This window comes from Bos taurus, chromosome 10 (assembly GCF_002263795.3).
Source record: "Bos taurus isolate L1 Dominette 01449 registration number 42190680 breed Hereford chromosome 10, ARS-UCD2.0, whole genome shotgun sequence".
NCBI lineage: Eukaryota > Metazoa > Chordata > Mammalia > Artiodactyla > Bovidae > Bos > Bos taurus.
In genome coordinates, this window is record NC_037337.1 from 73,291,666 (window position 1) to 73,306,162 (window position 14,497).

The window sequence follows — 14,497 nt, forward strand, 5'->3', positions numbered from 1 at the left end:
AGTGTTTTGTCTCTGTATCCAGGTGTGTTAGCAGAAAATCTTGTTCCCCACATCCATCTGAGAGAGAAGGTCCTTGCTTACTGCGTTATTTTGGCTTCTTTCAACTATCAACCCCACGTCTGAGGCATATTTCACAAAAGAAGTTATCTCCTTGAGGTTCATTTTTCCCATTTGGTAGGTCAGGGCTTTCACTTGAGGATGAGAAGGGATCCTTGCAAAACAGAAAAGTTGAAGTCTGTAGTTTAATTAGTTTGGATTGAAAGGAAGAGGGCAAGTAACTGTTTGAGGGGTATACAAGTTTACCCAAAAGAAATTATGCTTCCTTACTGGCGGGGTGGTGGTGAGAGTGGAAGGGTGGTAATGATGATAGAGGTAGTGGTGTGGTGATGGCAGTGACGATGGTAGGCTTGGTGATAGTGGTGGTGATGAGCACCCCGGAGACAATGGTCTCGCTCACCAGTTCCTTCCACACCCGAGGCATTATCACTGATGGTTGCTATTGTTTCTCAGTGTAATGCTCTCCTACAAAATAAGCATTGAGAACATAAGAGACATTAAGTAAAAACCCACATACAGAGATTTGGTCAATTTTCTCCTGCCCCTTGAGCTGAGAAAAAAAGCCCCTACCAGGTGGCCCATCCCTATCCCTTGCTTTTTTGGGGAGCGTCCTCCTCCCTCCCCTGACTTCTTCCTCCTTCTCATTCTCCTCCTTCTTCCCTGTCTCCAAATTAATCTTAGCAGGGAGTCCTAAAGCAAATGATCATGTTACAAGTCTAAATGCGATAGCCTGTCATCTTTCATTATTTTTGACATAAACAAAACTGTCAGAAGTATCTGAGACCTGCCCTTGGTTCAGGGTATTCTCTCTGAGGCCGAGAGAGGTACAAGGATTAGGAAAAGTGGGGTTGCTCCAAGGTAATAAAAAATGTAATGGAAGATTGGAAAAGATCTCCAATTCTAAACTTGTGTGCATTTTTAGACCATTGCATTTAAGGGCGATATTGATTAAGGCCATAAAATGTTTACAGAATTGTGGCTTATTTTATAATACAGAGGTCTGGGGGCATTTCATTAACCAGATTTATTTCTTTGACTATTCCCCTGCAATTTGCTTGAATATTTAGATTTGATGTGCAGTTAAAGAATAAATTGCCTGGCTTGTTTCCTGGAGATTGGTCCCTTCTGTGGACTGAGCTGTTGAAGACAGGCAGAGTATTTTTTCATATGGAGGAAAAAATACCCTAACTACTAGAGTTGACTATTTAGGACTGTGAGCTAGTGTGCCAGGATTTCAGGCACACATACACACACACACACACTCACACAGAAATGTTTTGGAAAAGTTTCTTATTCTTCACATACTTGGAACATGTATCTCCCTGCCAGTGATCCTGGGATGAGTTGAGTGTAAATAAATATAAGTATCTATTCATCAGAGACTGTTTATCTTTTTCTGGCCCCTCATTCAAAGCAGCCACAGTTTTCTGAAAGAGCTACTCAGACCATACTCCAAAGCAGAGAATTATTTGGTTCAGAGTGGGGAATGCTGAGGCCACAGTCTTGGTTTGGGGGCATTTCAGAACTTTAATATTTTGGTAACCCATGCTCTATAAATCATTGAATTACATCAAGTCTATTTAAAACTCCTCTGGGCAGCTGTTTAAAATGCTGTCACTGCAGTAAACTATGTCCTCAGAGTCACATGGCAGGTTGGGGCCAAGCAGGGGATGGGTTTTGTTTGTGTTTCTTTGACTCCAGTTAGATTTACTCTCTGACTCTCCACTTCTGTGAACAGTCCCTCCATTTCCAGTTATTTCAAAGGCAGGATACGAAGGCTACTGAGTCCATCAGGGTTAAGCCTTTCCATCAGAACAAATGCTTTTTCCTTACATTCTTCCAGCCATATAGTGAAACTACCACAAATTGTTAACTTCGGACTAATATGTTTAATAAGTGAAATCTGGACTACTTCAAGAAGGCAGGCAGTTTGGAGGATTGGTTGCAGCTGAGTGGTCCCATGGCTTTTCCGAGGTCATCGCTTGGGGTTGAGACCACCTGTGTAGCACCTGTGGGCAACTCAGGCCTAATGACCCCGGGGAGCCTAATGACCCAGGGAGCTCTGCTCGGCCAGCCCTGCTCTCTGGCCTCCCAATTTTCTCTGGGGTCTGACAGTGCTGGGTGGGGGTGGGGTGGTGTGGTGTGCATGTTATTAGGAGGGCAGATCTGGGGGCTAGGGGTTGGGGGTGGGGGGCAACCTGAAGTGAGGCCTCAGGCTTCGCTTTGGAATGCTGTGTCTTACTAGTGGACTGTTGGCCTCTGTTTGGGGTCCCAGCTTCTGGAAGAGAAGACGGCTGCTGCTGTCTTCACGGTCACATCTGGGCCTGTCTTACCCAAGCCATGTGCCTGAGTGCATGCACACACAAGCGAGGAAAGTTCAGCCTCACTGAACTTAATCAGAACTTTTCAATCAGAAAAACTGAAATTAAAAGTCAAATACGCTTATCTTAATTTCAGCAGACTTATAAATGTTGAAATCTAAAAAAAAAACAACAATCAAATTCCACATGAAATGTGTGTGTGGTGGCAGGGGAACACTCTCTTTTCAGGGTCTTGGCACCTCCCATGGTTTTCGTCCTTTCCTGGCACATAGTAAGTGCCTGATAAATTTGCTGGATCAGTGCACAAATCCAAATTAAGAGCAAGGCTTTTGGAGTCAAGATCTGAGTTTGAACGTCAGCATTCCACTTACTAGCTATGTGAGCTTAAGCAGGTTACTTAACCCTTTTGAGCTTCAGGTTAAGTTTCCGGGAGGCTTAAGTGAGATAAAGCATGCTATATATTATACAGCTGATCCTTGAAAGTAGGGGTTAGGGGCCCTGACCATCTCTATGCAGTGGAAAATCTGCCTATAACTTTACCCTCCATGTCCATGGTTCCACATCTACCAATTCAACCCACCATGAATCTTACAGTACTATAGTAGGTATTTACTGGAAAAAAGTCCATGGAGAGGCAAACCTCTGTCTTCTCAGTTCAAACCCTTGTTTCTAAGGGTCGGCTGTATATGTGATCTATATTGAAATAAATAGCGTCTATCATATATTCTTGGAGAAGGGCATGGCAACCTCACTCCAGTATTCTTGCCTGGAGAATCCCATGGACAGAGAAGCCTGGCGGGCTACACTCCATGGGGTTGCAAAGAGTCAGACACAACTCAAGTGACTTAGCACATCATATATTCTGTTCCCCACTGCATTGTACACAGAGTAGACCTGTCTAAAGATCAAGAGCTGGTTTCACCTCTGCCTTTGCCAGCTGGGGAAGGAGTGCTGGGCTCAGCTTTCTCTGCCATCCAGGGTGGGGATGGGAAGAAGGTAGGGCCACTGGCCTTGGCTTTGGCGGGGCAGCCCTGGCCTGCTCACTGGCCCCCAGTTCAGGGGCATCCAAGTTCCAGCCTCCGTTCTGTATCTGGGATCCTCCAGGGGATCCCCGGGGCAACCCACCCCCAGACATTAGTGTATTTTGAACAGGAAAAAAAAACACAACAGTACACAAAGCAAAACAGCAGTAGCCGAGGGGAGGATGATTCAAAGACGGTCTGCTTATTCTGAGCCAAATCAAATGAGAGGCAGCAACTCGCAGTCTTCCCCCATCCCTGCAAGCTGATGAAATACCCGAGGGCCCTTGGGAAGGGGAGGCCATGTGTGTTTGGGAATCCCAGTGGGTGTCCCCAGCTAGCCTGTCTCTGGCCTGGACCTTGCAGAGATTTCTCACTAGGTCAGTGTTTCTTTAAAAAACAGTAACAGTAAAGCCCTTAATTCATTTTTATTTTTTTGTTGTTCCTGGTTAAATTTATGGAAAAGGCAGTCAAAGGGAGGAAGGCACTGTGGTCCCCTACAAGATATTCTCCTTCCCTGAGTTGTCCCAGGTAAAGAGCCTTTGCTCTCCCACTCAGCCTGCGTCAGACACTTCCTTCATAGAGGAGGTTCTGGACTGGAAATGTTGCCTCTCAGGAAGGAGGACTTTATTTCCTACTGTAAGGGCCCTTTCCTACCTCCCTTCCTCCTTCCCTCCCTCCTCTTCCCTTCCTCCTTTCTTTCCTTCCTTTTTGGCTGAGAGTTTGTTATTTGATTTTCTCTCTCTCCCTTTCCATGGAGAAAGCAGGGATTTGTTCAAGTCTCATCCTCAATGATTGCTAACTTTGTGACCTTGGATATCATTTAAACTTTCCAAGCCTTCGCTTCTTTATGAGAAAAATGGAGTTAATAATGTCCAAGATATGAGATTGTTGGACTGATAAGATATATTAACTGTAATCATGTACTCACTGCATAGAATACATTAAGGAGGGACAGGTCTAATAACAAGTGCTGCTCTCCTGAATAAAATTACTTTGATAATCCCCCACCCAACTCTCTACCGCATAAGAAAACTTCAGTTAACAGTTTCCAGCCTCTGGGATCTTAGAGCAAGCAGATCTTCAAGGTCAACTTAAATACTAGTATCATTTCCTGGAAAGGGAGACCAGGAGTTTCTTTCCCAACCGAACATCTGTTTCAGCCTCTGCATAATCGGTGTGCCTTCACTCTTGAACCACTTCAGTCCATTCTCCAGTAGCCGAAATGGTCTTTTAAAACTTATGGTTACCGGTGGGGTGGGGTGAGGGGAGAGGAGGGAGGGATAAATCGGGAGATTGGGATTGACATATACATACTACTGTATACCCGAGTCTCTTGCGTCACCTGCATTGGGAGGCGGATTCTTTACCACTAGAGCCACCTGGAAAGTCCCAGATATAAAACAGATAAGAAGGACCTATAGTATAGCACAGGGAACTCAACTCTGTAACGGCCTATATGGGAAACGAATCGAAAAGAGAGTGGATATATGTATAACGGATTCACTTTGCTGTACACCTGAAACTAACACAGTATTGTAAATCCATTATACTCCATTAAAAATAATTTAAAAAAACAGAAATCCAAAATAATACAAAACAAACATCTCAGAAATCCCAAAGCATATCGCTCCTTTCCTGGAAATGCTTCAATGGTTTCCTGTTATACTTAGAATGAGATCTAAACTGCATTTTCTGGACAAAGACCTGTGCTACACCATCATCCCCCAGCTTGTTCACCACCACTCTCCCTCTATTTTCTAGCTACATGACCACCCTTCTGACCTTTGCATTCTCTGATGGCTTTAAACGCTCTGTTCCCTCAAGGCTGTGCACTCACTCTTCCCTGGGCCTGGAGCTCTGTTTTCCTGGATGATTCAGTCTTTCAACTCAAATGTCACCTCCTCAGAGATGCCATCCCACTACCTGATCTAAAGTAGCACTTATACCCCACCCTCAGTTACCCTCTACTTACATCACCTTGTGCGTTTCCATAGCACTATTATTAATTATTTATTCATCCATTGATTGAATAAATGATCTTATAATTTAGGTGGAAAAAATTACTTATAAACAATCAGCTGAAGCCAAGGGACCATAGAAACAATTGCAATAGCTTTCAAAGCAAGGAGAGACGGTCACAAATTAACCAATCTCTAAAAGCAAAACAACAGAAAAGATCATCAGTAGGAAGCCTGAGTCTGTGGTCTGTGGTCAGAGCTTGGGTGGATACAATCCTATCCTAGGAAAATTACTGAAGGACTCACAAAAGGGTAGAACAATCTGACTTCCCTTAGGTATGAAGAAGGTGAAAAAAATTCCCCATGTAGCTTCAATGAAAGCAGGAAGAGAGAACGGGTTAATTTTTGTAATTATGATAATTTCTTGTGTATTAAACACATACTTGACTAGGTCTGTTAAGAGAATGAGCTTTTGCTGGCTTACTCATTTTTTTTTCCTCAGGGCCTACCAATGGGCCTTATTTTCTTAAAAGAAATTTTTGGTTTCCATAGAGAAAATTCTAGAAACAAAATATACTACAGAATTCAGCCTGAATTTTTTTCCAAGCACTGTCTCCTTCTGATGTGCCTGGCCTGGGTTGTTTAGAGGCTATTGGTTTTGATGGCTTTGGGAGTTTATTGAACTACTGCAGATTATATAAATTACATTTTTTTCCTGAGTAATTTTGATTGAATAAACTTTTTCCCTCATTCTCCCCCACCTCATAGTTTACATGCTCATATGTATTCCAGAAAAATTTAATCCACATGTTTAGATTCATTTATGCTCAACTTATCCTAGGATCACTGGCAGGGGGATCCATGTTTAGAGTATGTGGAGAATAAGAAACTTTTCCTAAAACTCTTTTCATATGTGTACCTGAAATGATAGCACATTAGCTCAGAGTCCCAAATAGGCAAATCCAATAGTTAGATATTATTCTGATGTGTGAAATAGGAAGATTTTAAGCAGTGGATGATACAATCCCATATTATTTGAATTTACTTTAGAAGAAGTGATTTCTATTTACTGTTGGCATTTCAGGATTTTTCCTTCTCTATTCAAATCCTGAGCAAATACATACAAACCGAATTAATTTTCCCATGTATAAAAGCCATGTCAATAAGAAAAAATAACTAGCCATGTGGTTTGAAGCAAGTTAACCTAACTGCTCTGAGCCAGTCTCCTCATCTGTTAAACAGGGTTGCTGCTGCTGCTGTTGTTTCGCTTTAGTCATGTCTGACTCTGTGCGACCCCATAGATGGCAGCCCACCAGGCTCCCCCGTTCCTGGGATTCTCCAGGCAAGAACACTGGAGTGGGTTGCTATTTCCTCCTCCAATGTTAAACAGGGTTAGAGATGTCCAATCTGCAAAGTTGTTGTGAGGATTAAAGATAATGTCTGTAAAGCTCTGAGACTAAAGTATGACTTTTAGTAGAGTTTTAACAAGGGGCAAATGGTCCTATCCATCTAGCATTTAGTAACAGTTATGATGAAGGTCTACATGACACTGTTATCACTAAGATGGTTATAGGGTGCATGTGGAAAGGGGCGGGCAGAAAGGAATGTCCAGAGTGACCAGATGGCCAACGTGAGCAGCTTTCAAAAGGGCTCCTTCAAGAAAAGCTGGCCCAGATAGTTAGACAACCAGATGCCACTATGCTCAGCATCCTTCCTAACCTGCATCTACAGCAGTTAGCTGGCCATTTGTCAAAAGTCAACCAAATGTTGATGAGGGCCATGGTAGGTTTGAGGCCACACATTGGAAGACATTATCATAAGTAATCCCCGTGTGGACCTCATGATTTTGTGTACATGACCTTTGGAACTTCATCTTCCCTCCTCCTTAGGATGTTAGCTTTCTGTAAGACAGCTCAGTGAGGAGGACTGCAGCTTCTAAAATGGGACCTAAACAGACTCTCTTTGCCCCAGCATGGATCTGAAAGGGCAGTTCATATATGAAGCCACCCATGAGCGTGAGGTGTCTTCAGGTCTTATGATCTGCAGACCACAGTTATACTCTTCACTGAGAAAGAGTATTTACAGGAAACAGTGAAAGGCAAGGGAAGCCACACCAGCAATCATGGGAAAGATGGTGTCAGATGGCAGGGCAAACCACTGTAGTAACCTCCAGAAGTAATTATGGACATCTGGATTGATGAAAAGAACTGAAGGATGGTAGGCATTCTGCATTGGGGACTGGGTTTTCCCAAAGGAAGATAAATGGAAAAAACATGTTTGCTTTAACTGCTGACTCATGGTACAAAATTTTAATTCAGAGACTTTAATTGAAAATGCAGTGAGAATGTAAAAGATTTACATAGAAAATATTTTAGTACACTGGCAAGACATTAATTATAAAACCAGATGGTCATGGTAGAAAAATCAACCAAGAGGCTTTTATTCTTCTTTTGTTTGCTTTGCATGAAACATTTTTACTTTACAAATTCAGTATTTGATTATATATAAGCAAGACCACTTTTCTATTAAGGTTAATAATATAGAGAGTGATTGTCTGGTGTTCCAAAATATTAAGAGAAAGAATCATCACTATAGAAACCTGGAATATGAAAGCATTCTTGTGATAGAAGCTTCATGACCAAGACACTGGTTCTTGTCTCCCCAGAGGCCAGTCTAATGAGACCCTATTTCTCAGCTCCTATTAACCATGACCGCTGTCTCAGTCAAGGGTCATTTGTTTGCAACAGAAGGTTGGAACAGAACTGTCTGAAATTAGCTCAGAAAGAGAGTTTATTGTGAAGGTATAGGAGACTTTCAGAAAAACTCATTCTCAGGAGGTATAATCAGTTAGTTTGTCTGATAATCTCTCTCTCCATCTTTATCCTAAGGCACAAGGCATCTTCTCTTTGCTGCCCTCCACACACATGTTCCAAGATAAGGCTGGTTTTTCCTGTGTGATGAACAGGAGTCCTACCATGGCTGCCTATTTGATTTTAAATCTACCGTCTTCTTTGTTTACTATTTGTCCCATCTTTTTTAAAATTCCTTTTTCTCCATTCTTCTATCCTTTTTACGTTGATGCAGTATTTTAAAAATTATTCCATTTCCACTATTAGCTTCTTGATCATACATTCTTTTTAAAAAAATTTTTTTTTTTTTTGTTTACCTTTGGCTGTGCTGGATCTTTTGCTGTACTTGGGCCTCCTCCAGTTGTGACGAGCAGGAGCTACTCTCTAGTTAAGGTACAAGGGCTTCTCATTGCAGTAGCCTCTCTGGTTGCAGGCTTCAGTGGTTGCGGCACTCAGGCTCAGCAGTTGTGGCTCACGAGCTCAGAGCATGGGTTCAGCAGCTGTGGCGGCGCGTGGGCTGAACTGCCTTGTGGCATGTAGGATCTTCCCAGGGCTCGAACCAATGTCACCTGCATTGCAAGGCAGAGTCTCAACCACAGATCACCAGGGAAGCCCAGTTATACATTCTTTAATTATTCTTTTTGTGGTTACCACAGACATGGCAAATACACCTCACTGACTTATTAGACTATACTATAAATTAATACTGCTAATACTTCTTGGACAATGAAACAACTTTATAACATTTAAGCCAATTTTCCTGTTTGGGCTATTGTTATTGTTGTCATATGTTTTAATTCTACATACTTTTAATCCCACAAAACATTATTCTTGTTTTAAACAGTCAATATTCATTATGTTTTACCCACATGTTTACCTTTTCCACTTCTCCGCATTCCTTCCTGTATCACCATGTTTCCATCTGTGATTACATTCCTTCTGCCTAAATAACTTCCTTTAGCATTTCTTCTAAGTAAATTTCTGCTATCAACACATTCTCTTGATTTTTGTTGTTTTTTTTTTTTCTCTTTTTTTATCTTAATTTTTTTTTCTTTTTTCTTTTTTTTAATTATTATTATTTTTTTATTCAATTTTAATTAAAAAAAAATTATACATGTGTTCCCCATCCTGAACCCTCCTCCCTCCTCCCTCCCCATACCATCCCTCTGGGTCGTCCCAGTGCACCAGTGATTTTTGTTTAAGAGTTTTAATTTCAAACCTTGTTCTGTGATCTACCTGTGAGCTTTTCTTCTACTTGTGGCACTTTTCTCTGCCCAAATTTATACACAAAAATTTGTTTTCCCAGCTTCAATGATACACTACAATAATTATGAGACTTTTTATAGTTTATGTTTTGAAGCTATGACTTTTGTCCAGTAAAGATTCAAACTGCATTTTATGACTCAAAACCTAATAATGTTTTCAGGTCTTGAAGGCCTACCATGTGTCAGGCAATGTGCTAGTCACTGGGAATAAAAGATAAGATATGAACTTGTCTTCTAACAGCTCAGTCTTGTAGGAAAAACTGGCCAGCAAATGTTATATCATGTGTAATAAGTCCTGTGATAGAATTATGCGTAAGTTATTTTAGGAGCCAAAGGAATAACACCACAATTAGGATCAGGAATATTCCCCAGGAGAGATTCCTTGGTCTTGTATTGAATTTTAAAAGAATAGAAGTTGTTAGACTCATGTATCAGCTAAGAGTCATTTTGTTGAAAGTAACAGTATATATAACTAACAGTGGTTTAGATGAGTAATCTAGAGGCCTTTATTTATTTTTTTTTTTTAAGAGTAATCTAGAGGCCTTTGGACTTCCCTGGTAGCTCAGCTTGTAAAGAATCCGCCTGCAATGCAGGAGATTTCAGTTAGATTCCTGGGTTGGGAAGATCCACTGGAGAAGGGATAGGCTACCCATTCCAGTATTCTTGGGCTTCACTGGTGGCTCAGTTGGTTAAAAATCTGCCCGAAATGCAGGAGACCTGGGTTCAATCACTGGGTTGCTAAGATCCCCTGGAGGAGGGCATGGCAACCCACTCCAGTATTCTTGCCTGGAGAATCCCCATGGACAGAGGAGCCTGGTGGGCTACAGTCTATGAGGTCGCAAAGTCAGACATGACTGAACAATTAAGCACAGCACACAGAGACCTTTGGCATTGATTTCAGCTGAGGATTTATGCTCTTAACTCTATTCTTCCGTTCTGCCATCTTTGGTGTGATGGCTTTTCATCCTCATGTTTTATGGTCTCATGATTTCAACATGGCTGCCACAACTCCAACAATAGCATCCCTGTTGAAGGTGGGAAAAAGAAGGAAGGATAGCACTGTTCATACCTGTCGGTTCCCTAGAAGTTCCACAGCAGACATTCTTTTGCATCTCATTGGCCAGAGTGGGTCATGTGACCACTCTCAGGTACAAGGAAGCTGGCAAAGGAGGGTCAGACTGTCAGGCCTCTGGGGAGGGAGGTAACCTGCTGGGGCTGAAGGATTAGTCCGAGGCAGTGTCTACCACAAATCTAAGGGTGGGGAACAAATGTGTAAAAGATTGGAGCTGTAAAATTTGCACATTTGAAGAACTACAAATTGATCTGGAACAAATGGGGATGCTCAAGCACACTTGAAGGTGAGACAGTGGCCATAACACAAGGTGCCTTGTGGGCTAAAGAATCAGGCCATAAAGAGCAACAGAGAGCCTCAAGTAGATCAGAGTTGTGTTTTTAAAGAATTGCTCTGGTGGCAGTGTTGAAGTTGGCTTGGGAGTGGTCCAGAGTGTAGTTAGGGGGTAATAATTAGGAAGCTCTTGCAGTAAGCTAGGTGAGATGGGATGATGAGTAACTGTAGAGATAAAGATATGGCATGAATAATAGTTATATTTGAAACAATAGTTATTGCAAGGTAGTATGTGTAGTTGTTAAGAGTTTGAGTTTTGGAATAACATGTAACTGGTTTCCAATTTACTTTGCCATTTCCTACATGTCCAACTCTAGTTGTATTACTCAACATCTAGAAATCTCTTCCCTCAGTTGTAAGTAGGGGCAGAAGGAAGACAGAATCCACTTTATAGGGTTAAATTATATAATATAGTGGATTGTTAATGCAGGCTGGCATTCCATTCTATCTCTGTTATTTATATGTGAATATACACACATATTTATATAGATGCAAATATTGAATGAAAAGAATAGATCTAGGATGACCCCAGGTTTCAGGCTCCAGTGACTAGGAGAATGATGGTCACTGAGGTGGGGAATATTAGAGGAGGAATGGATCTGAAGGAAAAAGTGTGAGTTCAGTATTGGAAACATTTGAGTAATTTGAAAAGTGAAAGTGAAGTCACTCAGTCATGTCCGACTCTTTGCGACACCGTGGACTGTAGCCTAACAGGCTCCTCTGTCCATGGGATTTTCCAGGCAAGAATACTGGAGTGGGTTGCCATTTCCTTCTCCAGGAGATCTTCCCAACCCAGGGATTGAACCCGCATCTCCCACGTTGTAGGCAGACGTTTTACCATCTGAGCCACCGGGGAAGTATTTGAGTAATTTCAGTTCAGTTCAGTTCAGTTCAATCGCTCAGTCGTGTCCGACCCTTTGCGACCCCATGAATCGCAGCACACCAGGCCTCCCTGTCTATCACCAACTCCCGGAGTTCACCCAGACTCATGTCCATCGAGTCAGTGATGCCATCCAGCCATCTCATCCTCTGTCGTCCCCTTCTCCTCCTGCCCCTAATCCCTCCCAGCATCAGAGTCTTTACCAAGGAGTCAACTCTTCACATGAGGTGGCCAAAGTACTGGAGTTTCAGCTTTAGCATCATTCCTTCCAAAGAAATCCCAGGGCTGATCTCCTTCAGAATGGACTGGTTGGATCTCCTTGCAGTCCAAGGGACTCTCAACAGTCTTCTCCAACACCACAGTTCAAAAGCATCAATTCTTCGGCGCTCAGCCTTCTTCACAGTCCAACTCTCACATCCATACATGACCACAGGAAAAACCATAGCCTTGACTAGACGAACCTTTGTTGGCAAAGTAATGTCTCTGCTATTGAATATGCTATCTAGGTTAGTCATAACTTTCCTTCCAAGGAGTAAGCGTCTTTTAATTTCATGGCTGCAGTCACCATCTGTAGTGGTGTTTGACTACAGTTTGAAACAGTCTGACACTGTTTCCCCATCTATTTCCCAAGAAGTGATGGGACCGGATGCCATGATCTTCGTTTTCTGAATGTTGAGCTTTAAGCCAACTTTTTCGCTCTCCACTTTCACTTTCATCAAGAGACTTTTGAGTTCCTCTTCACTTTCTGCCATAAGGGTGGTGTCATCTGCATATCTGAGGTTATTGATATTTCTCCTGGCAATCTTGATTCCAGCTTGTGTTTCTTCCAGTCCAGCATTTCTCATGATGTATTCTGCATAGAAGTTAAATAAGCAGGGTGACAATATACAGCCTTGACATACTCCTTTTCCTATTTGGAACCAGTCTGTTGTTCCATGTCCAGTTCTAACTGTTGCTTCCTGACCTGCATACAAATTGAGTAATTTAGGGGTATTTAAATGGCCTAGGGCATTGGGTAAGTGTCGCTTTAGCAAAAAGAACTTGACCATGAATAGACATTTGAGTGTCATCACATTGTAGATTATGGTTGAAGTTGAATTGATTCAACTCAGGGATCAGAATACAGAGGAAGAAAAGCAGAGGTCATCAGCGAAAGGTTTAAGAAGGGAGAATAGTTGGGAAGATGACTGAAAAGCATGGCTGGAAGAGTGGAAGAAAGTCCAGGAGCATCAGAGTGGACAAAGGAAGGAATAACCAAATGGTACAAAATTTCCCAATCCTGGTTTTCATCATATAGGTCCTAGGAAGCCTCTGCAGGGTTGTACTTAGCTAAGCAGTAGAGACTGAAGCTGCATAATGTGAGCTGAAGAGTGAGTGGGAAGAGAGAAAGTGGAGACAGGGAACCTAGGGAGCTATTTCCAGAAACTTGGCTCTGACCAAAATGGAGTAATTGAACAATAGCTGGCCTGAGGGAAGGTCAAGGAATGGCATCTTAGTTTGCTCAGGCTGCCACAACAGAATACAGCCAATGGGTGGCTGAAACAACAAAAAATCCATTTTCTCTGGAGGCTAGAAGTCTATGATGAAATCACTAGCAAGTTCTGTTTCTGGTGGGAGCTCTCTTCCTGTCTTCTGGATGGCTGCCTTCCTGCAGTACTCAAATGGCTTTTCCTCAATGTGTCCAATGGAAAGATGGAGATTAGGATCAGGGCCCACCCTTAGGACTTCATTTCACCTTAACTACCTCCTTCGAGACCCCATCTCTGAATATAGCCATGCTAGAAGTTAGGAAGTCAACATATGAGTTTTGAGGGGACACAAATATTCAGTCCATGACAGAGGGTTCTTATGAACAAGATAGAAAGGCTTTTTGTGTGTATTGATGCAGAACAACCTATAATGAGGGAATAATTTAAGATATAGAAGAGATAACATGGGCTATTGGAATGATGACCATAAAATCAAAAGCAGAGCTTTGGATCTCAGAGAGAAGGGAAAAGTGTTGATGCCCGTGGAGGTGAACATCTGTAGGTGTCCTAGGAGGAAATTCCAGCCCAGGGTTGGAAGCAAAGTCATCTGAGAATAAGAGGTAATCAGGAGCGGGGTGTTAGAGAGGCAGGTGAATATGTGATTGCTGAAGGCCCAGCTGTGCTTGGAGACTACAGATTGATAAAGGCCCATTCTTCCCAGTTGGGAAGTGATGTCTAGTTTAGGTAACCATCTGACACATCCTTGAGATTGCTGACCTGCTCAACTATTACTGCCGTTTTGTCTCATCTGTCATCTACAGACAGCAAACTGAAGCTTGAATTAAAATTCCTGCTTTTGAGACCAGAAGTACAGGATGGAAAAAGTACAGTAACATACACTTTCAACTAAAGGGGAACTTTAGTTGCTGGAACTGTAAGAGTTAGTGATGCTAGGGGCATTTTTTTGGCTGCGTTGGCACAAGCACAGTATCTACACCAGAGAAGGTGAAAGTCTGTATTCAATCTGTGCCTGTCAGGTTATTTTGGAGAATTCTGCACACCACACATGAGAAGAACATGAACTGTACTGTAGTCACCCAGACCATTGGATAGGACTCAAGCTGTGCCACGTGACACATGAGTGCAGTCACTGGGGCACATTTAGCCTGAAGAGAAGACAGCGGTAATAACTGTTGATTTAATCAGTGTACTTATCTTGTGTCTTATGTGCTTCCACTTGAACAAGTTTCACACTCGCTGGTTCCCTGCTT

At 42.3% G+C, this 14,497-nt stretch overlaps 1 long non-coding RNA gene across 1 annotated transcript; it reads right to left on the minus strand.

Moving 5' to 3' along the window:
• Positions 1-228: 228 nt before the first annotated feature.
• LOC132346393 (uncharacterized) lies at positions 229-9,470 on the minus strand. The gene is made up of 2 exons (XR_009496226.1): positions 8,525-9,470; positions 229-522 (listed from the first exon to the last, which is right to left on the minus strand). It is a non-coding gene; the product is annotated as an uncharacterized lncRNA (long non-coding RNA).
• Positions 9,471-14,497: the final 5,027 nt, after the last annotated feature.